The sequence below is a fragment of the Silene latifolia genome, chromosome 10, assembly GCF_048544455.1.
Source record: "Silene latifolia isolate original U9 population chromosome 10, ASM4854445v1, whole genome shotgun sequence".
NCBI classification, from domain to species: Eukaryota; Viridiplantae; Streptophyta; class Magnoliopsida; order Caryophyllales; family Caryophyllaceae; genus Silene; species Silene latifolia.
The window spans coordinates 52,750,739-52,759,220 of record NC_133535.1 but is presented as its reverse complement, the minus strand read 5'-3'; the positions used below and the strand labels follow the sequence as shown (position 1 = coordinate 52,759,220).

General features: G+C 38.4%; 1 non-coding gene across 1 annotated transcript; it reads right to left on the bottom strand.

The window, feature by feature from the left end:
* Positions 1-6,981: 6,981 nt before the first annotated feature.
* On the bottom strand, positions 6,982-7,088 carry LOC141609575 (small nucleolar RNA R71). The gene has a single exon (XR_012527499.1). It is a non-coding gene; the product is annotated as a small nucleolar RNA R71 (small nucleolar RNA).
* Between the last annotated feature and the right edge of the window lie 1,394 nt (positions 7,089-8,482).

Here is an 8,482-nt window from a genome sequence, read left to right as displayed (position 1 = left end):
TCTAGCCATAAGGAGAGTGAGGAGAAAAGTTTTGACAATCTTGAGGTTAAATGGTATAGTTATGACGATATTATGGATGGACCTGTTATTGAGGACCCAATTGATCCAATTGACTTTACTGTCCCTTGCATTTGGGATGAATACCCACCTTCTCCTTTAGCAGACAAGAATCCTCCACCTCACAATACAAACATGTCAGTGCATCTGGATTATACTCGAGTTATTTTTGAGTCAAATGCTCATGAGCTCTCTTATTTTCCACTCGTGGTTAATTTGAGCTTTTATATTCCGCCCGTAGCTGGAGGGCAGAACTATTTTGTGGATAAATTTGGGAGCTGTCATAGGAAATTCGTTAGGCTTAAACGGATGCACATTTTAATTTCCTATATTATTATTATATTATGGTGCTACTTACAATTTTGTGTAGCACATGCGCAGGTTTATGATCTCATGCTAAGAGCTTTGAGTTGCTTTGATTATTGTGACCAACTGGAACAACTAGATGAAGAAAAGAAGGTCGAGCTGGGACCTGTCCGAAACTAGCGCTGCCCGGGAGGCAACCCCAAGTTTTAAACTTTTCAGTTGTTTTTTCGAACATTTTAGTTTTGTTGTGTGTGTAATAAATGGTTTTCAGATCATAGGCTGTGAACAATCTAGGCTTGGTTTTTGGGCCGTATTTGTGGTTGCTTTTTGCGTCTTTGGAGGTGTTTCCTTGACGCCTAAGAGCTACGCAATCACGAGCTTTCGATCGAGCAATTGTCTACTCGATCGAGTGACTAACTCCCTCGATCGAACGTTTGCCCACCTCGATCGAGTTTCCACAAAAACTACCATTTCGATCGAGTAATTTCATTTCCTCGATCGGCCGCTTGTGCAGCCCAGTGCCCTCGATCGAGCACTATATCCTCTCGATCGAAATATCATCGGGTAGACTTGTTTGATTTACTTCTAGTGACACTGATGGGGCTGTTTAGCGACCTCCCATGTTGCTGGCTGGTTTGGGGAGGTCCCTACTTCGCGTATTCTTGTGAGGTTTCCGCAGCTTTACTCTCTTATTTTCAGTTTGCATTCCTTTCCCTATTTTTGAGTACAATGAGGGCATTGTACAGTTTGGTTTGGGCAGGTTATGCATCCATATTCGTGTCTGCATTTATGTTTTTATTGCATTTCTGTTATCACGTTTAATTTATGTATACATTGTTGTTTATTTTTATAAAAACTTAAAAATCTCATAAAAATTAATTTATTTTTATTAAATTCAAAAAAAAATATCACGTTTATTTTAGCATATAGGTCGAGTCGGAACGGTAGATTTCAATGATGAAATTGTACTATAATTTGTCCTTTTGCTTAAGCCTTGCAATAAAATTGGTATCTTCTTAGCTTTGTCTTATTGCATATCTACGAGTTTATGTTAAAATTTAGCTGAACAAATAGACTTGACCTGAAATTTTGGCAAATTACTTGTAAATTCTAAGGAACTTGAGCCGTATAAACTGGTGTCATTTATGACCAGTTTCATGTAGGATTGTGAGTAGTTACTCCTTGCATAACATGTTCATTGATTTGCACGTATATGAAATTTAACTGCTTTTTGCCTATATACATTCGGGTTAGTGGTTGGTGTCACATGCAGGGAGGCGCTTACATATTCCTTTTCTTTCATTTTCACCCATTAAACTCCACATTTAGCCAAATTTGCCTTTTGACCCTTAACTACATCCAAATTTAGCCTGCCTTGTCAAGCTAGTTTAGTGTATGTTCTTGCGGTATATATTTTATTGATCCGAGTTTGGTTCGTATTGTATTGTTTTGGAATTGGTATAGAAGAAAGAAAGAGGATATGTTGAAAAAAAAAGGTTGAAAATGAAAAAAAAAAACAGAAAAGAAAAGAAGCGTGAAAAAAAAGAAAAAAAAGAATGAAAAATTTATTGTTGACGGTTTCACTCCTACGCTTTATTTATATCTATTGAGGAGTATGTTCGGTTCGGTTTGGTGAGTTTGAATGTCAAAAGAAGGGCACTTGTGCTTTATTTTCTAATCAGCTGAGAATTGGATGTTCTTATATGGTATGTTTAGGTGCTAGCTTGACGCTTTACCTCCACATATCCCATAATCATTTTACCTTTTCTTACTTGTAGCCTCACTTTACCATACTTTTGTAAGCCCTCGACTGTGACAGACCTTGTTTGGTTGGAATGTATGTACGGTAGTTAGAATTGTCTATCATATTAGTTGCATGCATGTTTATGTGGGTCGTAGTTTAGGTGAGCGACTATATTTCTTTCTCTCTTACACTCATATGCTTACCCTTTGCTTCATGAGAGAAGAGTGACCCGTGAGAGTCTATCATTAAAGGTCTTGCAAGGTCGACGGTTCAACTTTATTATAAACATCTTACAACTCGTTTGCATTTGACAATTTTTGCTATAAGTGTTAGTTTGTTGCATTAAATCGGTTTAAGTGGACAATTTGTAGCTAGCTCTGAGTTTTCTTTTCTGTTCTATTAGTTTTGCATATAGTTTTCTTGGGGACAAGCAAAGGTTTCGTACTTCATTTGCATGCATTCCTATGCTTATTTACTAGTTTTTAGCTACAAATATCCCCCGAATTGTCTACTTTGGTTTCTCTTGTCTTATTTGCAGGAATGAACCGAAGATGAGCATAATCAAGCTTAAAACATGTCCTTATGCATGCATTTACGAGATGAGTTGAGTCGGAGCTTGGAAACTACTAATTGTGATGCGCAAAGAAGTAAGATTGCTAGGCGAGCAAAGGAAGAACTTCAAAATACTAGTGCCTAATTTGAAGAGCCATATATCGAGTTCTACAACTGATTTTCAAGTGATTACAATAGGATATGAAAGCTTGTCCTCTTAGCTTTCCAACGCAATCAGAAACACTCTGTTTTCCCAAGTAACGAAGAAATGGCGGCCGTTTGAAGTTCAGTGCGCGAAGCAGGAATTGTGCGCTGGAAAGTACTCGATCGAGTACTATCTTGTTCGATCGAGTCCTTTTTCTACTCGATCGAATGTCCCTTTTTGATAGGTGTTCGATCGAGTACCTAAAGTCTTCGATCGAGAGGTTTTACCTTGGATTTGTTCGATCGAGTGATATAAAGTTGCTCGATCGAGTGACTAGCTTATATACTCGGGATTTTATATCCCATGTTAGGTTTATTTTATGTTAATAATCACTTCCCTATATAAAGGAAGTCGGGGGATTAGGTTAAAACATCTCATATACTCTTAATCACTGGTTTACTCTTATTTACTGCTGGGAACTTTGCTTTGCTTCTCTTTTCCGGATTCGCTACTTTGTAATCTTTCTTTCGCTCTCTTTATTTAATCTTTCCTCTCTTTAGTTTGTATCTTTCATTATGTTTGCTCTTGCTTCTTCATTCTCTTTTGCTTTATTCATTATTATGTTTAGCTAATTCTCTTGCTAGGATTTAGGGGATTCAATGAACTGTTGTTAGTTGCTAATTAGGTTTACAGGTCTTTTGTTGCTATCATGTCTTTGTTGTTAGTCACTGCATATAATTGCAATTTGTTGCTTGAGTCAATGCATTTAGCTAATTGATTTGATAAGCCTTGACCTATACCGGAAGGTTGGAAAGGGTGAGACCTGCAGTGAACATTAGGATGCTTTAGTGAGGGCGAAAGCTAAGCTAATAGTGTTTTAGGGTGAATTGAGACCGGAAGGAGATATTCGTTGCCCCGTAGACCGATACAAGTGACTGATCTGTGACCTTAGCTGCAATTATCTGACATTCATTGGTGACCCGACAATCCTAGTTCTCCCTCTTTATTGTTAATCCTTTTATTTTTATCGCTCAATTTCTCTTGCCACCTCTCTGAGTTTAGAAATCATACTCAAACCCCCGTTACTCTTAGAGTAATTTAAAAGAGATAAATCTCATTTTTGCCTCCCCGTGGAGATCGACCCTACTTACCGCTAGCTTCTGTTAGTAGTACTTAGGTATTTATTTTTGATACTAAAACGACGGTATCAAAGGTTATCCTAATAAATTTAAAGGCGTTCATTAAATAAAATGCGTTCGCTTTAGCATAACTACCCCGGAGATGTCAACACTAATGAATTCTTCAGGCCATTGCACAATAGAACCCACGACATCTTGCAAACGCCAATTATCAGTACATGGTACTATTAGAGTACCATAATCCTCTAGATATAACTCGGTCTCTTCTACTTCCCTCCATCCCTCACGTAGGGCAATCCCTTGATTGCCTTCAACCTCAACTTCTTGATTCTGGTCGTAATAGAACGCTACTCCCCTAGCAACAACAATTTTGCCCGATGCTACTGCAGGAGCTTTGTAGTAAAGAACACAAGGCTTCTTGCAAACGACCTTCACATTTTTAATTAATTAGTATATATACATGCACTACTTTATGATGTGACCAATATTTGAGCATATTTAGTCCCCGAGTTAGCCTCGTTCCTATGCTTTTTAGTGCATAATTGGGTCATTTACTATCTTTAGTCCTTTGTTTTGCATATTCTTTGAGGTTTTGTTTCCTTGGTAGGAGAGGAGTGCAAACCTTGCATTTTAATGGCAAAATGGAGCTAAATTGATCGAATCTAATGACCAAGCATCAAAGTGAAGAGAAGACTAGAAGGCCTTTGTAAATAATGGGCAATGATGAAGACGATACTTGCATCTCCGACAAGATCCTTGAGGATTGTTGGAAGAAGAAAAGAAGAAAAGAAGAAAAAAGCTTGCTGAACTAGAATTCGCCTGTCGTAGCATCGGGACGCTCGTCCAACCTCCACAATTTGAGCGTCCCTCCAGCCATTCCGCTCGTCCAACACCTCCACAATCCGAGCGTCCCACCTTCCAGTCCGCTCGTCCAACCTCCACAATCCGAGCGTCCCTCCAGCCTGCCCGCTCGTCCAACACCTCCACAATCCAAGCATCCCACCTTCCAGTCCGCTCGTCCAACCCCCACAATCCGCTCGTCCCGACCCCTTGGCCGCTCGGATTGTCATCCAGTACAGCACGCCTTCTCCTTGTTCTACTCGGGATGCGCATAATTCTGAAAAACTAGCAAAAAGGAGACTCGCATCTTTCTTCGAGAGGAGCATTTCCTCAACTTTTATTAAGGGTCTTAATCGCCATTTAAGCCCTTAGTAACCCTAATTTATGTACCTAATCCCCACTATAAATACCCCATTGTACTAATTAGATTGCAATCAATCCTCAATATAATTTATGTTCTTCTAATATCTCTTTAATCTTATAATCAACTTTTAATTAGGCATTAATACAAATCTCATTTCCTTAATTTCTCTATTGTTCATCATTTATTTTGGGTAATTGAAGATTATTTGGGGTTTATTTGGAGGATTGACAACCTTCCAATCATTCATCAAGTACTTCTATTATTCTTTGCTTATTATTTTGGAATCATCATTAGGTATAATTCTTTTAATCCCTTTTTAATTATTGTTAATCATCTTCATTTATTCATCATGTTTTGCTTTGTTAATATGATTGACAACCTTGTTAGCATGTTAAACTTGATAATGAGTGAGTAGTTTCCTTAATTAGGGTTAATGGGGAATTAGGGGAAACCAACATGGAGATTGATTCATGCTTAATCTAATATGCTTTCATAATTAATTTGCTTGCTTGTTGTGATTTCAATTTATGCACATGTTATGTTTGATGAAATGCGAGCCTATGAATCCTTGCATTTTTTACCCATCACTTATCTTTTCATGAGACTTGTAAGACATAAACCAACTCGAGTCTCATTAGACCATGCATATTATTGGATAGGGAGGATTAAGTCAACTTGTAGGTGTTGTACAATCTAATCGATTCGGCTCCGGGACCCAAACCTTCCTAGGGATTGTAAGATATACACTAACTCGATCCCATCACAACAATAATTGCTTGCATCTAGTTGAAAACATGTTTGTATGATCAAATCCCATGAATCCCCTATGAACCCATGACACCCTAGTGCTTTTAATCAATTGTTTATATCTCATCTTAATCATCTTGCTTGTTCATTTACATTGTTATTTAGTTTAGTGATCTTCTTATCTCAACCCAAATTGTGACATCCTTAGACACCACTACTTCCAATCGAAAATCCTACTTCAATACCCGTCCCTTGGATCCGACCTTTACTTACGTCTTTACTAATAGTAGAGTAGTTTGTAAAGTTATAAATATTGTTTTGGTCTAGGTGCTCCTAACGACAAGTAACCGAAAAATATAGTCCAACCAAAAATGGCGCCGTTGCCGGGGACGGTGTTAACTTGATTTGATTTTCTTTGATTGTTATTAGTTGTGTCTTTCTTTACCTTGGGGAAGTAAAACTCCTCAAGGTTTATTCTAATTTTTTTTCGAGTTGTTTGCTATTTTGCATGTCTAGAAGATCACAAGGTAACTTGTTACCCATTGATCACGAAATTGAGAGAACTTTGACAACCAATAGAAGACTTGCTAGAAATACTTTGAGACGTATTGGTGAGGTTGTAGATATTCAACCACATACTATTGAGTTCATCAACCCTTTTGCAAGAGAAGGTGAGGAGAACCCAACACAAAATCAACCACAAAATCAACCCACAATGCCTAAGTTTTTATCACATTCCGTACCAACCGAGGAGAACCTACCCAACGGTACTCCCACACCACAACACTTGACCGGAAATTTCATTGGAAAATCCGCATTTATCCAATTAGTCGAAATAAGCCAATTTGGGGGGATGCCTACTGAAGACCCTCATTCTCACATGGAGACTTTTCGTGACTATTGTGATGCGATTTCACAAACCAGAGTGACTCAAGACCAAATTCGATGGGTCTTGTTTCCTTTTTCTCTAATTGGTACCGCGAAACAATGGTTAAAAAGCCTTGATAAGGCTACTCTTGGAATCGACTCTTGGAAGAAGTTGGCTCTTGCTTTCTAAGAAAAGTTCTACCCTCCGGAAAAGACTAACGTGCTAAGAGCTCAAATCATAGGTTTTAAGCAAAGGGACGAAGAATCTTTGTATGAAGCTTGGGAGCAATTCAAAGGAACTTGTCGCTCATATCCTCATCATGGACTTAGCGAGTGGTTCTTGGTACAACAATTTTGGAATGGTCTTTATGAAGACTCCCGAAACATTCTCAACATGGGATCAAATGGTATGTTCACCGAAGTTGACGATAATCAAACTTGGAACAAGATTGAGGAAATGGCGGTCCATAACTCACAATATAGTAGACCTTGCAAGGCTACTAGAGGAGGAAAGCATGAAGCCGACTCTATTACTCAATTGGGTGCTCAACTTAGTGCTCATATTGATACCATCAACTTGAAGTTTGAAAAGGCTATGGCTAAACTTGAAGAAGCCTCAAAATCACAACAGCAACATGTTAATGCCATGGTGGCATCTTCATCAATTCCAAGTGGAATATGTGAGAATTGTTGAACTTTGGGACATGACCAAAGTGAATGTTGGGGAACAAGTGAGCAAGTGAATGCTTTTCAAGCATACAAGAGTGGTACCCCTTATTCGAACTATTACAATTAAAACACCAAATTCCATCCAAATCTCTCATACAAAAGCCAAAATGTTCAAAACCCTCAACCAACATACACCCCACCTCCAATGAGAAACCAAAATCAAAGACCCTTTTACAACCAAAACCAAGGTTACCAAAATCAAACTCCATACAATCAACAAAATGACCAAGGTTTTGATGTTCAAAAAGCGGTCCTCCAAATGCAAACGAATTAACAAGAATTTTTCACTCAAATTCAAAAAGATAGCCAAGCAAAAGACATCACCATAAACAACATCCTAGCCTACACAAAAAATTTGGAAACCCAAATGACTCAATTAACATCTTCGAGCTCTCAAAGACAAAAGGGGCAATTACCACCTCAAAGTAATCCCCCAAGACATGAATCGGTTAGTGCCATCCACTTGAGGACTGGTACAAGATATGAAGAGCCAAAGATGCAAGTTGAGGATGATATTGTGGAGACTAGTGACAAGGAAAGAGTTGTGCAAAACTCTAGGGAAGAAGAACCCAATAATCAATAAGTTTCAAAGAAGAATGAAGAAAAGGCCAAAGAGAAGGAACCCATTATGATTAGACTTCCTTTTCCAAGTCGTCAAGCTAAGCCTAAGTTTGATGACCAACTTGGAAAATTCATGGAGATTGTGAAGAATTTAGAGGTCTCGATTCCATTCACGGAATTAATCAATCACGTTCCGGCCTATGCAAAGTATATGAAGGATATTCTTACAAAGAAGAAATCAATCCGGAAGCTTGAGACTATTGCTTTCACTAAAGTAAGTAGTGCTATTCTTCAAGGGAGTTCACCTCCAAAGATCAAGGATCCGGGAAGCTTCTCCATTCCATGCATTATTGGCGACACTACAATCAACAAAGCTTTATGTGACCTTGGGGCAAGTGTTAGTGTCATGCCATATTCGGTTAGCAAGAGGC